Below are 26,061 nucleotides of genomic sequence, written 5' to 3'. Positions count from 1 at the left end.
CAGCCATTCATGGACAAAGTTAGGAGATCTAGATATGGTTACACTAATTAGAAGCTTTATGAATTTTACAAAATACAAAATTTAAAGTGTCTGGATGCCGACATTGTGGTACAGTTGGTTAAGCTGCAGCTTGTGACACTGGCATCGCATATCAGAGTCCTGGTTCCAGGGTAAGACAGTGACAATTGAATGGGGGTTACCAATTTATAGCAGGAGAGTAAATAAGACCTCACAGATGACTTTTGGGTAGAGTGGTGGATGGAGTTTGGGAAGACCATTGTGGAGAAAAGAAAGAATCCTGAAGTGATTCTACATGGCCTGGTCAGGGAACAGTAAGGCTCCTGAGGCAGAGTAGACAGTGAGACAGTGATGGGAGATGAGTTGAGGTTTTTGTTTCAAGATTAGTTGTCTTGGGGCCCTCTCTGTGGCACAGCAGGTTAATGCCCCGTCCTGAAGCACTGACATCCCGTATGGGTGCCAGTTCTGGTCCTGGCTGCTCCTCTTCTGATGCAGCTCTCTGGTATAGCCCGGGAGTGCAGTGGAGGATGGCCCAGGTCCTTGGGCCCTGCACCCACGTGGGAGATCCGGAAGAAGCTCCTGGCTCCTGGCTTCGGATCAGCGCAGCTCCAGCGGTTGTGGCCAATTTGGGAGTGAACCAGTGGATGGAAGACCTCTCTCTCTCTCTCTCTGCCTCTTTTCTCTCTGTGTAACTCTCTGACTTTTGAATAAATAAAATCTTTTAAAAAAAGATTAGTTGTCTTAAAATCTTGCCATGTCATTAGCTGATGAAACAGAAGCACTTTTCTCTCAGATTAAAAAAAAAAAGATCTTGTCAACATAGAGTTTTGTGTTTGTTTTTAACACACAGCAATATTTTCTCTCAGGTTTGAAAAGTCTACTGCTAATTGCAGTGTTATTCAAAGCACCAATATTAATGATGAAATAGAATTTGAGGTTTATAAGATTGCAAAAGTCGGTATTGTCATTTATACATAGGAACAGTGGCAGATGTATGGAGCAGTGATTAAGATGCTGCTTAGAATGCCTGCATGCCACATGTGAGTGCTAGTTTGAGTCCCAGCTCTGCTTCTAACTTTCTGCTAATGAGCGCTCTGAGAAGTAGCCGGTGATGACTCAAGTAGCTGGGTTCCTGCCATCCATGTGGTAGACCAAGAACGAGTCCCAGGCTCCTGGCACCAGCTGGCATAGCCCCAGCTATTGCAGATATTTGGAGAGTGAACCAGGAGATGGAAGATCTCTCTCTCTCTCTCTCTCTCTCTCTCTCACACACACACACACACACACACTCATTCTCATTCTCATTCTCACTTTCTCTATCTCTGCCTTTCAAATCAAATGAAAATGAGCAAATAAAACTATTTTAAAAAAAGAGGGCCTGCATGGTAGCCCCTGTGATGATAGCATCCCATATCTAAGTGTGAATGTTGGCTGTTTCCCATACACCTTCCTGGTAATGCACCTGGGAAGGCAGTGGAAGATAACTCAAGTGATTGGGCCATTGCCACCCATATGGGAGACCACGATGAAATTCCTAGCTTTAGTCTGACTCAACCCTGACTGTTGGTGGTCACTGGATAGTGAACCAGTGGATGCAAGATCTCTCACTCTCTCTCTCTGGCTTTCTCTCTCTCTCTGATGGTATGCTTTTCAAATAAATAAATTTTTAAAAGAATGTAAGTAAAATTTCATTTTTTAAAACTATATTCATGAAAATATTTATGATACTTTCCTTAGTAGTTGAGTTTCAGATTTGGTTAGGATTTTGTTTGCTTGTTTTGACATTAGCATTTTTGTTATCCTTATCTCCTATTCAGTTTCAGTTGGAATATACACAGACACACACATATGTATATGTATTTTTAAAGACATTTAGGGGTCAGTGTTGTGGCACAGTGGGTTAAGCTGTTGTGTACAGTGCTGGCATCCCATATTGGAGCACCAGTTCAAGTCCTAGCTGCTTTGCTAATGATCCAGCTCCCTACTAATGCACCAGTCCATGTGCTTGGGCTCCTCCTACCTGCGTGAGAGACCAGGATAGAGTTCCAGGATCCTAGCTTTTTCCAGCCATTAGCAAATGAACCAGTGAATGGAATGTCTTTCTGTGTGTCTCTCCCCTTTTCTCTCTCTGTCACTTTGCTTTTCAAATAAATAAGTATTTATTAACCTGCCATGCCATATCACCTGCCCACATATATATCATTTTTATAATCAAAAGTAAATTTAATTTTTTCCTCGACAGTTAATTATAATTACCTACAAATTACTGTTCATAAAAAGGAGCACGAGATTGGCCGGCGCCGCGGCTCAATAGGCTAATCCTCCACCTGCAGTGCCGGCACACCAGGTTCTAGTCCCGGTCGGGGCACTGGATTCTGTCCCAGTTGCCCCTCTTCCAGGCCAGCTTTCTGCTATGGCCCGGGAGTGCAGTGGAGGATGGCCCAAGTGCTTGGGCCCTGCACCCCATGGGAGACTAGGAGAAGCACCTGGCTCCTGCCTTCGGATTAGCGCGGTGGGTCGGCTGCAGCGCACTGACCATTGGAGGGTGAACCAACGGCAAAAGGAAGACCTTTCTCTCGGTCTCTCTCTCTCACTGTCCTCTCTGCCTGTCAAGAAAAAAAAAGAAAAGAAAAAAAAAAGCACGAGAAATCAATCCATCTTTAATATTTAATATTCTTTTGTTTTTGAAAAGTAAATCACAGTATATTTATTCACATGACAGAATGTTATGCGGCCATTTAAGATTTTATGTTAGAAGAATATTTAATAATGAAGGAAAATATTCACAAAATATTGTAAGTAAAGTAGGATACCAAATGTGAATTTTCCAGTACATATCTGGGGGATAACATTGTTCGAACTATATCTTTAGGTAAAAAGAATTCGGGGTTACTCAAACACCAAAACACCCAGGCCAAAGCATTCAAATTACTGGAATTATAAATAATATCCAATCAGAAATTATGTTAGAAAACTAATAGGCAACCAAGGGATAATTATAAATGATGGGAAGTAAGACACATCCTTGGTTTTACCATGTGTGTATGCTGGATGTGTATGTTCATCATCCAGTATGTGACGAATCAAGATTCACAGTTTTCTGTGAGTACTAAATGATCACATGCATCCATGCTTTTTATTCATGAGATGTATAGGCATGTATTATATTTATGACATACTTTTTGTCTAGGAATGATACAACTTCATAGAGTTACCTAAAGTTCAAATGGCCTGGGAGCAATGTTTATCAAATGTGTATGGTGTTATGTGTTTGACAGAATTGAATTACCATAGTTACTAAACTGGGAAGTTATCTACCAGTTCTCACAAACTTTCTACTATCTTTCTTTCTTTTTTTTTTTTTTTAAGGTTTTATTTATGTATTTTGAGAGATAGAGTTACAGACAGAAATGTCTTCCATCTACTGGTGGCAATGGATTGAACTGGATCAATCTGAAGCCAGGAGCCAGGAGTTTCTTTTGGGTCTCCCATGTTGGTGCAGGGGTCCAAGCACTTGGGCCATCTTCTGCTTTCCCAGGCCATAGCAGAGAGCTGGATCGGAAGAAGAACAGCTGGGACACAAACCAGCACCCATCTGGGATGCTGGCACTGCAGACAGAGGCTTAGCCCCTTATGCCACAGTGTCAGCCCACTCTTCACTATCTTTAAATACAGAAGCAATATCCTGGTATATCTGTTCAGTTAGTTTAGAAATCACATTACCTGAGGTTAACTTAAGTCTCTGAGGTTTTAGTTCACACAATTTCAAGTAAATGTCAGTAGTAATTTGCTATAACTTTTTCCTGTTTAAATGCTATTAAAATTTTCATAGCAATTTCAAGAAAATAACTGTTTAAAAGTACATATTTTAATGCCTGTAAGAAATAACTAGTTTTAAGCCAATCACTTGATATTGAGCAAAGAAAATCTTATCAATTCATGTGGTCCTGTTGATATTATATAATTTTTATTAAAGGCCTAGCAGTTCAGTATGTTATTTTTTTTCTATTTTTAACCATCATAACCATTTTTAAGTGCACAATCAGTAGTGTTTTCACATTTTGAGTAGCTCTACAGAGTTCTTATCTTGCAAAACTGAAACTGTACCCATTAAATAGCTCCCCTCCACTTTCCCCTGGTAGCTACCATTCTGCAATTTTTTTGTTGGCTTTTTATTTTCCTTTTAAAGAAGTGGTATGACTTTTAAGTAACAACAACAACAAAATAGCCCAAATGCAAATAATGATTGTTATTCTGGGGGAAGACTAAATTTGACCATGAAACTCAAGAGTACATTGTATTTACAAAAGCCTGAATTATCAAAAAATAAAAATAAAAAATAAAATCCCAAAACCCTACACCTACAACAGCTGATTTAAATAGTCCACCAAATCAATTTCCAGATTTTTGTCAACCAAAATACTTGTTTCATGAAGTCACTGAAAATTAAGTTATAAAATTGTTACCAGCTTTAGAGAGGCGTATCTTCTGCATTACTTTCATAGCATTATCATTCAGCTGAATTTAGAAAGGGCTTCTTCCTTGGAATGAGTCCCTCTATATAAAAAGCTTCTTTGATGAGAAAATTTCTCTTCTTTCAGGCAAAAAAAAAAAAAGTATTTGCACTGATGTAAAAAGTAACACAGGTGATTATGAAACTTTTAATTGGGATAACATAGGTAATTGTCTAGCAATAATAAAACTTGAGTGTTAAAAGGAATGATGGTTTAATGATAGCAGAAATACATTGGAAAAACTGATATTCCAAACAAAATATTCCACTATTTCTTTTACACAAAGCTCCCCTTTATTAAGCATGAGTGAAAATATTTCACTATTTTTATTTAAAATTTCAACAGAAACAATCTAGTGACTGTAATAAAAGCCAACTGGCCTGTGGTTGCCAGTTCATCAGATGAATTAGGTAACCTCAAAAGGTCATTCATGCCAGGTATACATGAAATGTTTTAATGATCATCTACTGAGTGAGACCAAAGTTTCCCACAAAATGCTTTTGAAAGTAAAACTTAGGCCGGCGCCGCAGCTCAATGGGCTAATCCGGCACCGGCACACTGGGTTCTAGTCCCAGTCAGGGTGCCAGATTCTGTCCCGGTTGCTCCTCTTCCAGGCCAGCTGTCTGCTGTGGCCAGGGAGTGCAGTGGAGGATGGCCCAAGTGCTTGGGCCCTGCACCCCATGGGAGACCAGGAGAAGCACCTGGCTCCTGCCATCGGATCAGCGCGGGGCCGCGGCGGCCATTGGAGGGTGAACCAACAGCAAAGGAAGACCTTTCTCTCTCTCTCTCTCTCTCTCTCTCTCTCTCACTGTCCACTCTGCCTGTCAAAAAAAAAAAAAAAGTAAAACTTAAACCAATTTCAGATTTGATTTGACAAGCCCTTAAAGAGAATTAAACATTTTACATATTAATGTGCCCCTGAATGTATATATGTCACCTTGGAGATTACCTCTTAGATATTAAAATTTATATGTTGGTAAATTAGAAGAGATGTAACAAATACAGGGACACAGAGGCAAAATCGCACAATGTTTAGGATTATGTACTGGAGCCAGCCATTCTAGGTTCGAATCCCAATACTGACATGTTCCTTATGTGTGACCTTAGGCAGGTTACAAAACTTCGGATTTCACTTTTCTCAGCTGTGAAATGGAATTAGTAGTGCTGTACCTGTATTGGAGGATTTCTGTGAAGGTTGAGTTCCTATTTTTGAAGCACTGGGAATATGAGTTGGCAAATAATTTTTGTAATATAAACTGCTTTTTATTGCTGCTATGGATGGTATGGTTGGTAATATTTTAAGGTAAAAGTGTATTTTATATGGTTTCAGGTTTCAGGCCAAGCATCTGCACACATACTCTTCCCTAGCTTCCCATCTAAACAAGCTTGTGCATGCTGTTGTTTTGTGTCTGTTGAATGGGGAAAAGAGGGAAGAGTGATGGAAAGGAGATTTTGGATTTCAGACACCAGGGTAGAGTTGCTGTTGGCTGTTATCCATGCTTTTCTGGCCATACTGCCTTTGGCATATCTTGTGTGGCTTCTAACTATTCCTGGTCTAAGTAGAGCCAGCCCTGCTGTATCTGGGAATCCAGGAAATAGTTTTACAGGTTCCCAATCCAGGGCAAGTGAAACGCAATTTAAGTTAATGTGAGTCAGTAAAATTTGGCATGAGGGTTAGTCTGGAGATGTGCTGTGTAACCTTACTGAGCATTTTCTAGATTTCTGTGTTTAGGTGTTCTTAAAGCATTAAAAGTGGCTGTGTAATCTGAGATACTTCCTTTGTTTGGAATTGACTTTCTAAAATTGTTTCCATGTTGTTTTTTTTAACTATGAAATTGAGAAGAAAAGAGTAAGTCTGTGGCTTTTAGATTTCCATTTTAAAGTAATTTTTAAAAAATGGTTAGAGGCCGGCGCCATGGCTTAACAGGCTAATCCTCCACCTTGCGGCGCCGGCACACCGGGTTCTAGTCCCAGTCGGAGCGCCGGACTCTATCCCGGTTGCCCCTCTTCCAGGCCAGCTCTCTGCTATGGCCCGGGAAGGCAGTGGAGGATGGCCCAAGTCCTTGGGCCCTGCACCCGCATGGGAGACCAGGAGAAGCACCTGGCTCCTGGCTTCAGATCAGCGAGATGCACCGGCCGCAATAGCCATTGGAGGGTGAACCAACGGCAAAAAGGAAGACCTTTCTCTCTCTCTCTCTCTCTCTCTCTCTCACTATCCACTCTGCCTGTCAAAAAAAAAAAAAAAAAAAAAAAGGTTAGGAATTGGGGCAGGCACAGTGGCACAGCAAGTTAAGCCTCTGCTTGGATGCCTGTATCTCATATGAGAGTGCTGGTTGGAGTTCCTGTGCTGTGCTTCCAGTCCTGCTCCCTGTTAATATGTCTGGTAACAGTGATTAATGGCTCAAGTACTTGACCATGCTGAATATCCAGATGGAGTTTCTGACTCCTGGCTTCAGCTTGACCCAACCCTGGCTGTTAACGGCATTTGAGAAGTGAACCAGTGGATGGAAGAGTGCTTTTTTCTCTCTCACATACCCTCACTTTCATTGTCATTGTTACTCTCACTCGGCCTTTCATATAAATAAGTAAATATTTTTAAAATGGTTAGAAATAGCAGAAATAAAATGAAACAAACATTAATAAAATTTGTTATGTGGTAATATATATTTGTAACATTTCAGTTTACAAATTTTTATTTTTTTGTGAACCTCCTTAAAATTAGTGAAAGGTCATTAATCAAGGAATTCTGTATTATACACATTGTGGCTTTGTTTTCTTTGTAGTATGCTTTTAAAAAAATTTTGTGAAAATTTTGTACACAAGGGGACTTCAAAAAGTTCATGGTAAATGGAATTAAAAGATAAAAATTTAAAGCATAACTTTATCAACATACCAACTATTTAGTTCATTCTAATGGACTGAGGGTCCTGGGAATTCAGCCATCTCAAAATTAAGTCTCTTTAGCCGGCGCCGCGGCTCACTAGGCTAATCCTCCGCTTTGCGGCGCCGGCACACCGGGTTCTAGTCCCAGTCGGGGCACCGGATTCTGGCCCCTCTTCCAGGCCAGCTCTCTGCTGTGGCCAGGGAGTGCAGTGGAGGATGGCCCAAGTGCTTGGGCCCTGCACCCCATGGGAGACCAGGAGAAGCACCTGGCTCCTGCCATCGGATCAGCACAGCGGCCATTGGAGGGTGAACCAACGGCAAAAGGAAGACCTTTCTCTCTGTCTCTCTCTCTCACTGTCCACTCTGCCTGTCCAAAAAAAAAAAAAAAAAAAAAAAAAAAATTAAGTCTCTTTGACATTATTAATTGAAGAAAAATGGGCACTCTTTAGAGACTTTGTAGATTAGCAAACAAAAAGGAGGCCAAATCAGGACAGTAAGATAGGTGCCTAATGAAAGCCTTGCAAAATTGCCCTTGGCTGATGAGAGGATGAGCAGGAACGTTGTTGTGCTGGAGGAAGATTGGTAAAGCTTTCCCCAGGTGTTTTTCTGCTAAACCTTTGGCTCACTGTGTCTAAATACTCTTCTAATGAGATGTTATCATTCTCTGGTCCTCCAGAAAGTCAACAAGCAAAATGCCTTGCACATCCCAAAAAGCTGTCACCATGACCTATGCTCTTTACTGTTGTGCTTTGGCATTGCCTGTACCGCTTCCACCCCTTGGAAGCCATTGCTTTGATTGTGGAAGATCTTGATCCCACTTGTTTAAAATCTTCGTTGAAATCTCTGTTCTTTGTATGCACCTGATCTGGGTGCAACAGTTTTTGTCACCCATTGAGAAAGTTTGCTTCATTTTAGCTTTTCATTCAGGATTCTGTTAGCTGAACCAGTTGAGATATCTATGATGTTGGCTATTGTTTTTATTGTTAATTGTATGTCCTATTCAGTGAGGGCAGGAATGAGGTTAATTTTTTTCCTGAAAAATTGACGTGCTTGGTCTGCACTACAGGCTTCATTTTCATCCTTTGGTCCCCCTTCTCAAAACAAATTATCCATTTGTAAACTGCTGATGTCTTTGGGGCATTGTCCTTGTAAACGTTTTGTAAAGCATCAGAGGTTTTACCATTCTTCCCCCTCAAGCTTGACCTTAAATTTTTTTTTTTTAAAAGACTTACTTTTATTTATTTGAAAGGCATAATTAGAGGGAGAGACAGAAAGAGATCTTCCATCCACTGGTTCACTCCCTAAATGGCTGCAGTGACTAGGGCTGGGCCAGGCCAACGCCAGGGACCAGGAGCTTCTTTCAGGAGTCCTACATGGGTGCAGGGGCTCGAGTTCTGCTGCTCTCCCAGGCACATTAGCAGGGAGCTGAATTGGAAGTAGAACAGCTAGGACTCAAACCTGTGCCCATTTGGGATCCTGGATTCACAGGCGGTGGCTTTACCCATTACACTACAATGCTGGCCCCTAAATTTAATGTTTATTAATGTTACAGTTTTAGCAGAATCCATGTTGCTTTGGTGAGGACCTGTTGTATGTTCATTTTTACTTTTTTTAATTAATTAATTTATTTGAAAGGTAGAGTTACAGAGAGAGAGGGAAAGAGAGAGAGAGATTCTACATGTTTATTCACTCTACAAATGACTGCAATGACCCCGGCTGGACCAGGCCGAAGCCAGGAGCCTGGAACTTCATATGGGTCTCTCAAGTGGGTGGCAGGGGCTTAAGCACTTGGGCCATCTTTGGCTGCTTTCCCAAAGACATTAGCAGAAAGCTGGTTTGGAAGTGGAACAGTCAAGAACCAACGTGGTGCTCATATTTTTACTTTTAATATCAAATAAAATACATAAAAATTGAATTATTGTGACCAGTAGAATGTGGTTTAATGTATTACAAATGTACAAGTCATGGTGAGGGTCATTGAAGCCTGACGTGTTAGGTGTGAGCTGGAACATTGGACCACTGGCTAAAGTTTATAGCATCAGTGATTTCTAAAGATAGTGGTATCTTTCATTTTGTAAAACACATGAAAACCACTTTTTTTCATATTTTCCTTATGCAATTTCTTTCTTATTAATCAAGATGGTGCCTTAAAGCAGTTTTATAGGGATCTTTGTATATTGATCTAACCCATTTTTAGCTTTTTCTGTCTTAATAGTAATAGATTAGATACAAGGACCCATGTTGTGGCACAGCAGGTTAAGCTGCCACCTGTATCCCATATGAGTGCAAGTTGGAGCCCCAGCTGCTCCACTTCCCATCCAGCTGCCTGCTAATGCGACTGGGAATATAGCAGAAGATGGTCTATATGTTTGAGTCCCTGCCACCCACATAGTAGCCCTGAATGGATCCAGGAGCTTCTTCTGGGTCTCTCACATGGGTGCAAGCACTTGGGCCATTTTCTGCTGCTTTTCCAGGCACATTAGCAGGAAGGTAGATCAGAAGTGGAACAGCTGGGACTTGAACTGGTACCCATATAGAATGCTGACATCACAATCAGTATAATGGCAGCACCAAATCTTTTCCTTAAAGAAAATTTCTTAAAATATTATGGAATCATTTCTATTGAGATTTAATAAGTTTACCGGTATCTGCTTTTTCTAGGTTTTCAGTATTTTTATTCTGGAATTCATCTGGAATTAATCTTGGTGTGGGGTTGATGTATTATTTTAATGTTATTAAGAGAGCTTATTCCAGTTTCTAAAGATGAGTTTCCTCTTTAAATTACCTTGTCTGTGTTTGACTTTTTAAAATTTGATACTAGCATTTGATAGTAGCATTCCAAATTGTATTTGAAGTGTCATCCTTCCTAAAAAAAATCTTAATTTGGAGCCAGCGCTATGACTCACTTGGTTAATCCTCTGCCTGCGGCGCTGGCATCCCATATGGGCGCCAGTTCTACTCCCGGTTGCTCCTCTTCCAGTCCAGCTCTCTGCTGTGGCCCAGGAGGGCAATGGAGGATGTCCCAGGTGCTTGGGCTCCTGCACCCACATGGGAGACCAGGAAGAATCACCTGGCTCCTGGCTTCGGATCTGCATCGCGCCAGCCATTTGTGTAGTGAACCAGTGGAAGGAAGACCTTTCTCTCTGTCTCTCTCTCTCACTGTCTATAACTCTATCTGTCAGATTAAAAAAAAAAATCTTAATTTATTGACTGTAGGGGGTACTTCTATTTTTTATTGACTTTGCAATGGCCATCCAAAGACATTTAAAATTCTTTTTTTTTTTTTTTTTTGACAGGCAGAGTGGACAGTGAGAGAGAGAGACAGAGAGAAAGGTCTTCCTTTTGCCGTTGGTTCACCCTCCAATGGCCGCCGCGGTAGCGTGCTGCGGCCGGCGCACCGCGCTGTTCCGATGGCAGGAGCCAGGTGCTTCTCCTGGTCTCCCATGGGGTGCAGGACCCAAGGACTTGGGCCATCCTCCACTGCACTCCCTGGCCACAGCAGAGAGCTGGCCTGGAAGAGGGGCAACCGGGACAGGATCGGTGCCCCGACTGGGACTAGAACCCGGTGTGCCGGCGCCGCAAGGCGGAGGATTAGCCTGTTGAGCCACGGCGCCGGCCTAAAATTCTTTTTAAAATTAAAAAGTCAGTGATATCATGTTGTAATTTGTGTTAACGTTATGACTTACTGATATCAGCTGACAACTAGCTCTGAATTCAGTATTGGTGTATACATTTGTATTAATTGCTTTTTATGTGCAGGTCTGCAAGGAGCTGTCATGGTTTTCATTTTTTTAAATTAGTCTTGTGAGAATAAACTGTGTTTATTTAACTAGTAAGTTTCTGATAATGAGTTTTGGCTTGCCCTTTTAAGACCGGTTGCTATAATTCATGGCATTTTGATAATTGTGGTGTGGAACACTATCTAAATTTAGTAGATAGGGAAGTAAAAATTAAAGTGTCAAGAGGAAGAAAGGGTAGATTGCTTATTCACTATTAATTATTACTTATCAGTTATTATTCACTATTAATTATTAATACTATTTATCTTTTTCCTCATTGAATTTATTGACTTTTGTGTTAAATATATTAAAACCTGGAAAATATTTAAATAGAGAGTATATCACTTTCACTTTATTTGTTTCTAAAGTGTGTTATATATATTTGTGATAGAATATCAGTCAGTGTAATGACAAAATGGTTAATGTTTTTACAAAGTTAACTTGTATATGAGGGTGACTGAGGAGAGAAGATGTATTTGAAGATATGCTAAATGGCCGGTGCCGCGGCTCAATAGGCTAATCCGCAGCGTGCCAGCCGTGGCAGCCATTGGAGGGTGAACCAACGGCAAAGGAAGACCTTTCTCTCTGTCTCTCTCCCTCACTGTCCACTCTGCCTGTCAAAAAGAAAAAAAAAAAAGATATGCTAATTATCAGGAAACATGTTTAAAGTCAGAAACTTTTATTTTCAGTACCTTTCTGATCACAATTTTAAATATTAGTGTAATTGATATTAATTAAAGGCTTATTCAACAAACCCAAATTTTTAAAGAGGAAGTTCTCGAAAATCCCATGCTGATCCGAAGGCAGGAGCCAGGTGCTTCTCCTGGTCTCCCATGGGGTGCAGGGCCCAATAAACCTGTCACTGATGAATAAATAATATGTGACCAATTTTATTTTCTGTTTATTTTCTTTACTTCAGATTCTTTTGAAAGCAACTCTATCATATAATTTCCTCCAAATATTTCTACTGTTAGATGAATCCTATGTATTTTTCTGTGACCAAGATATTAGTTACATTTCTTGTCATTCAGCTACTTCTTGTGAGTATGTAGCTTAGTACTAACCAGAATTTCTTTCTTTACATAATCTTTACATTTGTGTTTATATTTGGAAATATAATCAAATAATAACATTTACCTTTAGGTAAGGATCCTTTACCTTTGGATAAGTTAGGAAAGGTTTTGTAACTACATGTAGGCTCTAAATAAAAGTGGCCTGCTTATTTATAGGCTCTAGAAGATAGGACAAAGAACTTTTCTGAGTAGGATATATTGATGTGTTAGACCGTGAGCAAGTTCTCTAGACCAATGTCCCAAAATGGCTTCTCTAGACCAATGTCCCCAAATGGCTTTTTTTTTCCCCAAGAAGGTTTTGGGTGACAAACACTGTAATTTGCCTATCAGATGTATTTTGTACCCTTTTTGCTTGTGAGTAAGCTAGGGTATCATATGAGAGGTTTTGCATCTTGTTTTGCCCTGCACCTACTGGGGTCAGGTAGATTCAACTTCCAGAACAGGGAGAGGCTGTGGTGCCCTGAAGGACTGCCTCTTAAGAGTACTGTTATTTCCATAGGCCTGGCTAGAAAGGGGAGCTCATTACCTTTCAGAGAGCGAGACCCAGCACCATTCTCCCACTCCCCACAGGCTTTCATGCCTGCTGTGGCTGAGCTGATCCTGAAGAAGCTGGAGGGAGAAGTGGAGGAGTATCAACAGCCACAGAAGGACCTGAGTAAATCCGAGTCAGGGAGGCAGAAGCTTGAAGCCCCACTAACAGGAAAAGTATTGTGAAGGAGGAACTGGCACTGCTGGATGGGTCCAACATGGTCTATTTTTTTTTAAAACTCTTGGATAAGTGTCTTTTTTTTTTTTTTAAGATTTATTCATAAACTTGAAAGTCAGAGTTACCCAGAGAGAGAAGGAGAGGCAGAGAGAGAGAGAGAGAGAGGTGTCTTCTATCCACTGGTTCAATCCCTAATTGGCCGCAATGGCTGGAGCTGCGCCGATCTGAAGCCAGGAGCCAGGAGCGTCTTCCAGGTCTCCCACGCAGGTGCAGGGGCCCAAGGACTTGGGCCATCTTCTTCTATTTTCCTAGGCCACAGCAGAGAGCAGGATAGGAGGAAGTGGAGCAGCCGGGTCTCGAACTGGCGCCCATATGGGATGCCGGCACTGCAGGTGTTGGCTTTACCCACTGTGCCACAGCGCCAGCCCCCACACAGTCTTTAAACTGCTGGTTCTGGTACTGGTTAAGCAGGAGCTGGGGGAGGCTCAGGCCACAGTGGGGAAGAGTCTGGACTATATCCCAGCTGAAATTAAGTTATATGAATCCCAGCTTCAGGATCTTGAATGGCAGTCAGAGCAACAAAGGGAGACTCTTGCTCAGCTGCAGCAGGTGTTCCAGTGGGTCCAGGCAGCCAAGACAGGGGCTTCTAGGAAGGCCTGACATCATGGCGGGAGTCGGGGTGGGATAGGGCAGCTCTAGGGCCTGTACTATAGTGGTTAATAAAACATAAAAACACCTGAAAAAAATTTTTTTGGTGACAAACACTGCTATTTGCTTATCAGATGCATTTTATACCCTTATTCCTTATTAAAAGTATTTACCTTTGTGGGGGAAGGGCTACAGTGTGCAGCCTAACCAACTGGCCTTTGTGGACTACTTGCAATATAAACTGATTGTATATTTGTTAGGGAATATTTCCACCTTCTGTTACTTTTTTGGTTTTCCTCTTCCTCTCTGGAAAGTGAACATAGTGCTTGGAATTTCTAGCTAATGTATGTGTTGATAAAAAGATGAAATAAATCTGTGTCCATTGTTGGCTGAGGAGAAAGAAGGAAGGAGCCTGGAAAAGGGTGTCATGGTGGAGCTGCCCTGAACTGCCTGCCTTTGCACTGCTCTTTCCAGGAAGAAAACAGCAACTCTTTCTAAGACAGCTGTAAAAGGAGTTTCTGCTATGTGCAGCTGCGTATAATCCTAATGTAAAACTGATTTGTTTGAAAGAGGGAAGAGAGGGAGAGGAATAGCGGTGGGCAGAGAAAGAAGCTATCTTCCATCTACCATTTCACTCCCCAAATGCACACAATAGCTGGGGCTGGGCCAGGCCAAAGCCAGGAGTCCAGAACTCTGTCTCCCATGTGGTGCAGTTGGGGCACCGTGTACTAGTCCCGGTTGCTCCTCTTCCAGTCTAGCTCTTTGCTGTGGCCCGGGAGGGCAATGGAGGATGACCCAAGTGCTTGGGTCCCTGCACCCGCATGGGAGAACGGGAGGAAGTACCTGGCTCCTGGCTTCAGATCGATGCAGCGCTGGCCATAGCGGCCATTAGGGGAGTGAACCAACGGAAGGAAGACCTTTCTGTCTCTCTCTCACTGTCTATAACTCTCTCTCTGTCTCTCTCTCTCTCACTGTTTAACTCTGCCTGGCAAAAAAAAAAAAAAAAAAAAAAAAAAGAGCAGAGCCAGGACCAAACCCAGGGACACTGATATGGGATGAAAGCATCCCAAGTGGCATCTTTTCTTCTTCTTCTTCTTCTTTTTTTTTTTTAAAGGATTTATTTATTTATTTGAAAGTCAGAGTTACAGAGAGGCAGAGGCAGAGGCAGAGAGAGAGGTCTTCCACCTGCTGGTTTACATCTCAAATGGCCACAATGGCCAGAGCAGGGCCGATCTGAAGCCAGGAGCCAGTAGCTTCTTCTGGGTCTCCCCTGTGGGTACAGGGGCCCAAGTACTTGGGCCATCCTCTTCTGCTTTCCCAGGCCATAGCGGAGAGCTGGATCGGAAATGGAACAGCTAGGACTTGCACTGGTATCCATATGGAAAGCCAGCACTGCAGGCGGCAGCTTTATCTGCTACACCACAGTGCCAGTCCCCTAAGTGGCATCTTAACCGCTGTATCAAATGCCCACCCCCTAATTTTGCTCTATAAGAAACATTTTATTATATTGTTTCTCACCAGAGCTTTTGCCATTAAAATATCCTCAGATCTATATATATACATATATATATATATAAATTAAAGTACTTGACAAGCTGGAATGAAGAAGTTACGAGAAGCAAAAGCATAATTTAAATGTAATTTGAACTTAATATATCATCAAGAGTCAAGCAAGGTTGGACATTTAGTTCAGTGATTAAGATGCTGCTTGGGATGCCCACATACCATGTGTGATTGCCTGCCTGGTTTGACTTCTGACTCTGCTCTCCATTCCAGCTTCCTGCTAAGGTGCACATTCGGAGGCAGTAGGTGCTTGCTTCTCTGACACCTTTCAGGAGACTCAGATTGGGTTCCAGGCTCCTGGCTGTGATCTGTATTGCAGGTGTTTCGAGAGTGAACCAGCAGATGGAAAAATCTCTCCATCTCTTTCTTTGTCTCTCTGCCTTTTGAGTGATTCAGGATCCCTGTTCCCCTGAACACTAAGTTGAAGAAAACCTTGGATCCAGATCCAGATATTCCTTCAGTTTGTTTTCTGTTTGTTATTTACAGCTTTAACGCTTTTTGCAGCCTTGCTATTTCTTAAAATTAAGATGAAAGACATTGTGGTGCATTAGGTTAACAGCCTTCTGCAATACCAGCATCCCATATGGTTGCCAGTTAGAGTCCCAGGTACTCTGCTTCCATTCCTGCTCCCTACTAATGCACCTGGGAAAGCAGCAAAAGCTGGCCCAAATGCTTCGGCCCCTGCCATCCATGTGGGAGACCCAGATGGTGTTCCAGGCTCCTGACTTTGACCTGGCCCAGACCCAGCCATTGTGGCCATTTGAAGAATGAACCAGCTGATGGAAGATCCCTTTCTCTCTGTGTCACTTTGCCTGTCAAATAAAATTTTTTTGATGAAAGAAATTCATATGGATGGCGTATTGCATGTATACAAAAAGTCTGTGTCCTTTCAGATGTTAGCCTGCTTCTATCTCTTATACCCAGGAAGAATGGAGACTGTATTGTGTTTGTTGGTAATATGCTGCAGATGCCCAGGAATTACTTTACTGGCTTTGTCTAATACTGTGCCATTTCAACAGTGGTGGTGGGAGTGTTTAGGGCTTCCTGTGGGTGCTTTTGAATGGGCCATCTGTGTTTCTTAAACCTGAGAGGATGTGTAGGGGATTCTCTGGAACAATGTTTCTGGATTCACCTGTTTCAGAATTACCTGGAGCTCTTAATAAAAATAGAGATTCTTGTTCTTCTTTCAAAACTTATTGAATTAGCACATCTAGGGGTTGGATTTGGGAATCTTTATTCTTAACAGGCAATGCAAAGTGAGTCAAGGATACAAATGTTTGAGATGTATTGTTTTTGATTCTTCCTAGATTCTGTATTCTCCTATTCTAGTTCCCCAAGTTGTGTGTATTAAAGTGCTGCATTAGGCTGTTCCTTTTGATGAGTACCTCCTTGATTGTAGGGGTTTGTTGTCCACAGTGGTTCATTTTAGCTTGCTTAGTAGTGGTTCTTTACATGAAATCTATTTTAGATGGACTTTATATAAATGTTTAATCTTTGAGGCAATTACTTTTCTTGAGATAATGGATATTATTCTTGAATTGAGACAATCTGTTTTTCTGTAAACAGCTAGGAAACATATTCCTTTAATGATGCTTATCTGTTTTGCAAGATTCACTTTCAGGTTTTCCAGCAATTGTTACCATCTTAATTTTATTGAGAAAATCTTTTTTTCCCCCTTTAACTTTTAGTTACTTCCTCCTCTCTTAAATTTTTACAAATGGAATTTTTTTTTTTAAATTAAAAAGCACATGTCATTCTTAAAATAACTTGGTTCTGCTTTGAAAAGTTTTGAAAAATATAGTGTCACCTCTATACTCTATCTTTGGCTTTAAACATATACTATCATTAGCCATGAAGCATCTTTTCTTGTCATTTGATAGAAAAACTTTACTCCCAATTAAACTACATGAACACATTTTTATATGGACCTGAACTTGTACATATGTAAAATAGAACACACATGTTAACTGTTTCTACTTTTTGAGTCAGTTCTGCAGCAGTGCCAATTGCAGTTTAACTGGTAGGTGTTTTTGAGGGCTCCTGGTTGAGCATGTGTTTTGCATTCCCTCTCACTACTCTCTTTGTTTATTGAGCTGTTTTAGTCATCATAAAATGCTTTCTCAAGCAAATGCCCATAAAGGATTTGCCTTAGGGGCAATTACTTCTCCATGAGTAAGGTGGAGTAAGAGTATTAAGGAAGTGAAGTAAACAGAGTACAGCTCATCTCCTTTTATGGAAAGTAATTTTGCAGGAAGAATCACTTTGTACACCACCCACTGAGAGTGAGGCATTTCAGAAGATGCCCCTTTTGGAATGTTCAGATACGTGTGTTTTATTCTTTTGATGAACGCAAGGAGCCCTAAAAGATTTAGCATTCTTGTTACTCTTGGTGGTATGTGGATTTTTTTTTGTCATGGGCGAATAGAATGGTTGATTGAGACAAGTAGCTATTCTAGCAACTGTGAACCAGGCCCACGTCAGTCTGGAACATTCTGTCCCTGGTTCTGGAACTTAACAGGCTGTGGGAATGTCTGACTGTCTTAGGTTACACAGCATGTAATTCCTATGCATGCATATTCAGTTTTATTATACATACTTTGGGTAGATAACTTGTGCTTATATCAAAGCAAGTAGCATATAAGTGATGTGGTCATTCTTGAGATTGACCATTAGTTAAAATTAGTTCCATTAAGGTTTTGGTCATTGTATGATCTTTTCTAATTAGATGCACAATAACCAGGATATTGGATAGTATCTTGTAGCATCCTTTTAAAAGCCTCTATTTGTGCAGTGATGCTATAACTAGTACTGAAACAGTATTTTTACACTTTGTGTTTCTGCGTGGGTACAAACTGATGTGATCTTTACTAATTATATACTGAATCGATCTTCTGTATATAAAGATAATTGGAAATGAAAAAAAAAAAAAAACCCTGGTTTTAAATTGGAAATGGCATAGAAAATTAATTAATTTTTTTAAAAAAAATATTATGTAGGATCTCTGTCTTTAATGTGCTGTACACTCTTATTTAATGCTATAACTAGTACTCCAACAGTATTTTTTTTCTTTTCTTTTTTCAATATGTGTTGCTATATGGCGGCAAACTGTTGAAATCGTTACCTAATATATACTAAACTGATCTTCTGTATATAAAGAGAATTGAGAATGAATCTTGATGTGATTGGAAGGGGAGAGGGAGCGGGAAAGGGGAGGGTTGTGGGTGGGAGGGAAGTTTTAGGATTGGGAAGCCATTGTAACCCATAAGCTGTACTTTGGAAATTTATATTCATTAAATAAAAGTTTAATTTAAAAAAATCCTCTATTTATAGACATACAAAGATACCTCAGAAAGTTTATAGAATTAAAAGATGTTCATTTTGGTTTGGAAAACTTTTTAAATCCATGCGTAGTATTTTCATAATACACATTTTTCACGAGGTTTTTGAAGACCACTTATGTATGTGTCTTTGTCTAAAAATCAAAGGTTAGTCATATAAGTATTATAAAATGTGAAAATGGTATATCTAAAGTATAATTATCTCAGTCTCTTTCAGCTTCCCTCCTTCCCAAATGTAATCTTTCCAGTAATTTACTCTTCATTTCTGTGTTGTAATGTATACCATACTCCCCGCAAAATACGTGTTCTGCAACTTTCCTTTTTTCTTTAATATATATCATGGTATGGTTCCAGGTCAGTAAAGGTATTACTGGCATTGTAATTACCTTTTATATCCATACTTCCTTTAAGAATATTTGCAGGGCTGGTGCTGTGGCATAGTGGGTAAAGCCGCCACCTGCAGTGCTGTCATCCCATATGAGCACTGGTTTGAGTCCTGGCTGCTCCACTTCTGGTCTGGCTCTCAGTGATAGCCTGGGAGAGCAGTAGAAGGTGGTTCAAGTCTTTAGTTCCCTATACCCGTGTGGGAGACCCGGAGGAAGCTCCTGGATCCTGGCTTCAGATCAGCGCAGCTCTGGCCTTTGAGACTATCAGATGGGAGTGAACCATCAGATGGAAGACCTCTCTCTGTTCCTCTGCCTCTATATAACTCTGCCTTTCATATAAATAAGTAAATTTTTAAAAAAAAAATAACGTTTGCTAATATATTTGCCCAATACTTTTTGTTAATTTTAAGACTGATTTATTTGAAAGGCAGAGAGTGAGGAAGAGACAGAGACGGGAAGAAAGATCTGTCTGCTAGTTCACTCCCCAAATGGCCTCAACAGCAGGGGCTGGGTCAGGTCAAAGCTTGGATTCTCAGACTGCATCTGGGTTTCCCATATGGGTGTCAGGGGCCCAAGCACTTGGGCCATCTTCCACTGTTTTCCCAGGGGCATCAGCAGGGGAATGGGTCAGAAGTGGAGCATCTGGAATTTGAACTCATGCTCATATGGATGCCAGTGTTGTAGGCGGTGGCTTAATTCACTGGATTGTATTTTAAATATTTTAAGTTTGACATTTACAAATATACTTTATATTCAGTTTTCAAAATTTAAATGAAAAATAAGTTCATTAAAAAGTTATAAGTAAAATAATTAGAATTATATTCCCATATACCATATACTATTTATTCATACAAATGAAAATTCATGACTATATCCTACCATATGAAAGTGGATAAATAATTGGTTTATGGTGGGTATTTGGCCTAGCAATTAATATGCCATTTGAGATTCCTGCACCCCATATCGGAGTGCCTAGGTTTGAGTGCCTACGGTGCTCCCAAATCCAGATTTCTGCTAGTGTTGACCCTGGAAGATAGCAATAATAGATCAGGTAGTTACATTCCTGCCACCTACGTGGAAGACCCATGGATTGGCCCAGACCCAGCTGTTTTGGGCATTTGAAGAGTATACCAATGGTTGAGAACTGTTGCTGTTGCTTGCTCAGTCTCTCTCTGTCTCCCCTATTCTATATCCCTATCTCTGCGTCTTGGATAAAAAATAAAAATTCATAAAGAATTGGTTTGACAACCCAAACGAATTGATCAAAATTACTTTGTTTTTGTTGTTGTATATATTAATATATTATCTTTTAAAAACTTATCTTTAATTTGATATTTATAATCCTATTTTATACAGACTGATATGAAAATAAGCATTTCTAATAATTGTACAGATACTAAATGGCAACAGAAGTCAATTTAGGATTAAACAAAAAATCATTGTGGCTAGTCTGTAATCATGGAATCCAGATGTGGAAAATTGAGAGCTTATTCAAGAAGTTAAATGGGCCGGCACCGCGGCTCACTAGGCTAATCCTCTGCCTGCAGCGCTGGCACCCTGGATTCTAGTCCCGGTTGGAGCACCAGATTCTGTCCCGGTTGCTCCTCTTCCAGTCCAGCTTTCTGCTGTGGCCCGGGAAGGCAGTGGAGGATGGCCCAAGTGCTTGGGCCCTGCACCCGCATGGGAGACCAGGAGGAAGCGCCTGGCTCCTGGCTTTGGATCGGCGTAGTGCACTGGCCGTGGTAGCCATTTGGGGGGTGAACCAACGGAAAAAGGAAGACCTTTCTCTCTGTTTCTCTCACTGTCTAACTCTGCCTTTCAAAAAAAAAAAAAAAAAGTCAAATGATTATTTTTGACTACCTTTTTTAAAAAAAATTTATTTATCTGAAAGGCAGAGTTAGAGAGAGGAAGAGACACAGAGAGAGAGATTTTGAGAGAGAGATCTTCCATCTGCTGGTTCACTCCTTAAATGGCTGCAATGGCCAGAGTTGGGCCAATCTGGAGCCGGAAGCCAGGAGCTTCTTCTCGGTCTCACACATGGGTGCAGGGGGGGCCCAAGGACTCGAACCATCTTCCATTGCTTTCCTAGGCACTATAAAGGGGAACCAGATCGGAAGTGGAGCAGCCGGGAATGAACCCAGGACCCATATGAGATGCCGGCACCTCATGCAGAGGCTTTACCCACTACACCACAATGCTGGCCCCATCGATTACCATTTTTATAAATAGCAATATTGTAGTTTTGAGTAATTCAGTAATTTGAGTTCCATTGACAAGAAGGTATGACTGGACTCCTCATGTACCTTTCTGTTTGGTGACTGATTCTTTTTATACAATTATATGAAGGTGAATTTATGGTATAATATTAAATGATTATCTAATATTTTTTAAGTCCTGCTTTAACTACCCAAAGACACTTTATATTCCATCTCTGTTAAAGTAACATGTCATATTCATAATGGGAATTTTTATGTGGTAGTGTATACCTTTTTTGTGTTTAGTAACAGAAGTCCTCTGCACATTGATTTAGGGATGTGGTCACTTTTTCGCCATGGAAACAATGCTTTCACCATCTATTTTTTGGAAACAAAGCCAGAAAGTGATTTTGACTACTGAGAGAATTGATTTAACTGGCAGTCTAATATTTGTACTTGAGACAAGAAGCTTAGCCTTTTACCAAGTTCTTGAGGAATTCAGTGTTGGATCTAATGATTTCTGTACAGTGTTCTTAAACTCTGCCATTGATTATCCTTAACTGATATTTTAGAGTTAATATTATCATGTTACAGAACCTTTTACTATTTCCAGTTCACATTTATATCTTGGAATGATTTCCTCTTCTTTTTGGACTGAGAGCAAATTGAATAATCTCTTTGGAATGTACCTTTAGTATTTGGTAACTTGTGCACTATATCACTCACATATTCCACACCTTGGAAGTTTCAGTAACAACTAAGGTTTATAACCTTTACAATTGAGAAGTGTCAACTGTGTTTTAGGTTTTCTAACATGGGTAAGGTCAGTGTTCATTTTTTTAAACTTACCTTATTGAAATGAAAGCTTTCCTGTACCAGAATCAGGAAAATAAAGGAATTTAATTTTATAAGATAGAAATCTTTAACCTACACTTAAAATATTCCCCTTTTATTCATTTTAATGGACAAATCATAATTGTATGCAGTTAAAGAGTATACAACGTTTTGAAATTTTTAACTTTTTTTTTTATTTGAAAGTCATAGAGACAGAAACCCAGACAGACAGACAGACAATGAGACTAAAGGAGTGCCATCCATTGGTTCAGTCCCTAAATGTCTGCAGCAGCCAGATCTAGGCCAGGCCAAAGCCAGGACCCTGGAATTCAATATGAATCTCCCGTGTGGGTAGCAGGAATCCAGGTACTTGTGCCATCAGCAGCTACTTTTCAAGGTATGCGTTAGCAGGAAGCTAGAATCACAGATCGAGCTGGACTCAAACCCCGAACTCTGATATGCGATGTGTCTTAACTGCTACATCAAATGCCTACCCTATGATATTTTGAAATATGTCAACAGTGTGGACATCTATCGTAATCACGTCTATCATATCCATCACCTTGCTGACTTATATTTTGTAGCAGAGCATTTGAAGTTTACCCTCTTAATCCATTTTGTTTTCTTTTTCCATTTTGAAATATACAATAAAGTATTGACTGTAGCCAACCCTTCTGTTTATCTTCAGCTTTATAGTCTTGGATATTAACTCCCAATTCTTTCCCTCTCCTCCTGAAACAGTCTTTTAAAAATAATTTATAGGGGTGGATATTGTTACAAAGCAGTGTGGGATACCTGCATCCCCTATTGGAGTTTTGGCTACTGCACTCTTCAGATCCAGCTTCCTTCTTGTGTGCCTGGGAGGCAGTGCATGATGGCTCAAGTACTTGGGTCCCTGCCACCCAAGTAGGAGGCGGCGATCACATTCCTATCACTTGGCTTTAATCCGGCCCATTGTGGGCATTTGATGAGTGAACCAGCAGATGGAAGATGTCTCTCTCTCAGTAGCTCTTTTAAATAAGTAAATAATTTTTTTAAGTAAGATATAATTGTCAATATTGATATATGTTTTTTGCTTTAATGTCCAGAACTAATTCCAGAAGAGCTATTCAGTTTTATGAATTGCCTTTTCTCATAAGTTAAGGGATAAAAAGAGGACCTATAAGTGTGGCTCAGTTAATATCCTCATTAAATAGCACAGTGAAAATTAAAATGGAGCTGAGTCATTTTTTAAAAAATCAAGATTTAGAATCGTTGTTATTTGTCTATCCAGCCTAGAATTACTGATCTGTTCATTAAGTGGTAAAAGTGAACAATTTCCTTTTAACCAACTCTCTGGGAAGTTTTAAAAAAATTCTCTTAAGTGTTAAGTTGGAATTAAGTAAATATATTACATACATTGTAGGTTAAGACAAGAACGACTATTCTGTTGCAGGTACTAGAATTCTTATTAAATTGATGAATACATGAGAGGTCATTTTTGTGAGGATCAGCACAAGCTGAAGACTGGAGGAAAGCTTTAATCTTTTTCCAGCTTGAGCAGCATAGTGGAGCAAGCTGAATTATTTGGAAGCTGCCATGGCCAGGATACTGATGTCCAGAGAATGTCTGGACTTGATAGCTTGCCACATGTACACTTGACCTAAGGAAGGAAACCCACTGACAGTTCACTGCCAATTTTTGGTTTCATTTGACTCCATCTTAAAAATGAAAGCATAGATAGATAATAGCCTAGACATTTAGTTAATTCCCTCCACATAAGATTTATATAAAATTATTTCTCTTATACTAGTGTACTACTTCTGTAAGTTTTCACTGATGCTAGTAAATGAAAGGCTAATTAGCATTTGGGTCTTCTGATTTTAAATTAAATGGTTAATGCCAGGCAGGTGTGACACTTTCAAGCTTATACCACATGAGTGAGTTATGATTTAAGAATTTCTGAAGACTATACTTGGGTATACATTTTTTTGAAGGCTTCCTTATGTATGTTTTTTTTGTCATCTGCATTATTTTATCTCACAGGAAGACATTGTAAATGGATTTCATTGAATTAACACTTTTATTTGATATGTTTGTGTCCTGGAGTATTGTTTAGCATTATGAGGGTATATCTTCACAATAATGTATTCACTGTCAGCAACATCCTTCTTAGTTTTTAAACTTGCAAATATAATTGTTTCTCAATCCTACTAGCAATGATTACTTTTTATTAAAGAAGTAAAAATAATAACTCAGATATTTAATATCAACATCATAATAGGGATTTTTAAAAAAAGTAAAGGACTGATACTTATTGAACTATCAGAATGATTGTCAGCTTATGATTCGGAATTCATTTTGGACAGGTAATTGGGCTGTGCTCATTAGGATATCTCCTCGAGACTACCTTCACATTGCTGTTAAAGAGAGAAAGGAAAAAAAAAACATCTTGTTGAATTATTCTGGCGTTCAAGCTTAAAGCCTATTTGTCATGTGGCTTATTTGGCTTACATATCATCCACAAAGGTTTATGTTGAGATTATGAAATAACTTCATTTCATAAAAAAGATATCTGTTTCTGTTACCTGTATATGCTACTGCAATACAGAAGAATCTGTATCTTGTGGGCCACCTGGCTGTTTAAGTCATAGAATACTTGGGGCTACAGCCGGCGCCGCAAGGCGGAGGATTAGCCTAGTGAGCCGCGGCACCGGCTGTAGCCCCAAGTATTCTATGAGGATTAGCCTAGTGAGCCACGGCGCCGGCACACCGGGTTCTAGTCCCGGTCGGGGCACCGATCCTGTCCCGGTTGCCCCTCTTCCAGGCCAGCTCTCTGCTGTGGCCCGGGAGTGCAGTGGAGGATGGCCCAAGTGCTTGGGCCCTGCACCCCATGGGAGACCAGGAGAAGCACCTGGCTCCTGCCATCGGAACAGCGCGGTGCGCCGGCCGCAGCGCGCTACTGCGGCGGCCATTGGAGGGTGAACCAACGGCAAAAGGAAGACCTTTCTCTCTGTCTCTCTCTCTCACTATCCACTCTGCCTGTCAAAAAAAAAACAAAAAAAAACAAGCCGGCGCCGTGGCTCAACAGGCTAATCCTCCGCCTTGCGGCGCCGGCACACCGGGTTCTAGTCCCGGTCAGGGCACCGGATTCTGTCCCGGTTGCCCCTCTTCCAGGCCAGCTCTCTGCTGTGGCCAGGGGTGCAGTGGAGGATGGCCCAAGTGCTTGGGACCTGCACCCCATGGGAGACCAGGAGAAGCACCTGGCTCCTGCCATCGGATCAGCGCGGTGTGGCGGCCATTGGAGGGTGAACCAACGGCAAAAGGAAGACCTTTCTCTCTGTCTCTCTCTCACTGTCCACTCTGCCTGTCAAAAAAAAAAAAAAAAAAAAAACAAAACAAAACAAAAAAACCAAAAACAAAAAAAACAAAAAACTTGGGGCTACAGTCGCCCACCAGAATTTCTCTTCAGAACTGCTGTGTGTGTCATTGCATGCTGGGCAGACTGAGAGAAGGAACTCCAGAATCTGCTTGTGAGGGAAGTTGTAATTTGCCACGTGGCACAGAAGGAAAAGCTACCTTGTTTTACCTGTTACTGAAAAATCCTACCAGGAGAATTTATTTTGCCACTGCTTAGCTCAACCTAATGTTTGACCAGTGATCTAAATGAGGAAATGTGTGTGCTTTAAAAAGCTAGCTCATTTGGATTGTACCAGTGGGCAGATCCCAGTAAAACATTTATTCATCACTCAAATTTGCTGAGTGAATATAAGTTTTAGATACCTCCAGGAGTGATTTCAGATGTGGTGTTTCACCTGTAGCTTAAAATAAATTTAGTAGGGATGTTTTTGTTTTCTCATGTATTTGTTGACTTTTAAATATATTTTGCTATTATAATGACATTCCCAACTCATTGCTTTCATAGATAGGGATCTTTTAAAATTTCTTCCGCCTGGTTAATACCTGAACTTCCTGAGTGACTAACCTGGTTGTCCCCTTGACTAGATAAGCTAGACAGATGTATTCTCTTACTACCTTGCTTTAAAAAAGCAGCATATTAATGAGAATCCTTTTAAAGTGTTATGGTTTTACTGTTTATTTAATCATTCTGTATTCATTACTAATGTCACAAAGAGTCTGCATCT

At 40.5% G+C, this 26,061-nt stretch overlaps 1 protein-coding gene and 1 pseudogene across 7 annotated transcripts in view; both read left to right on the top strand.

Annotated features, from left to right (window-relative positions):
- Positions 1–26,061, top strand: part of PDLIM5 (PDZ and LIM domain 5) — a 224,118-nt gene that overhangs the window by 21,631 nt on the left and 176,426 nt on the right. The window lies entirely within an intron of this gene.
- On the top strand, positions 12,844–13,633 carry LOC133765608 (prefoldin subunit 6-like; annotated as a pseudogene).

Source organism: Lepus europaeus, chromosome 8, assembly GCF_033115175.1.
Source record: "Lepus europaeus isolate LE1 chromosome 8, mLepTim1.pri, whole genome shotgun sequence".
NCBI lineage: Eukaryota > Metazoa > Chordata > Mammalia > Lagomorpha > Leporidae > Lepus > Lepus europaeus.
This window is presented reverse-complemented; position numbering and strand designations above follow the sequence as displayed.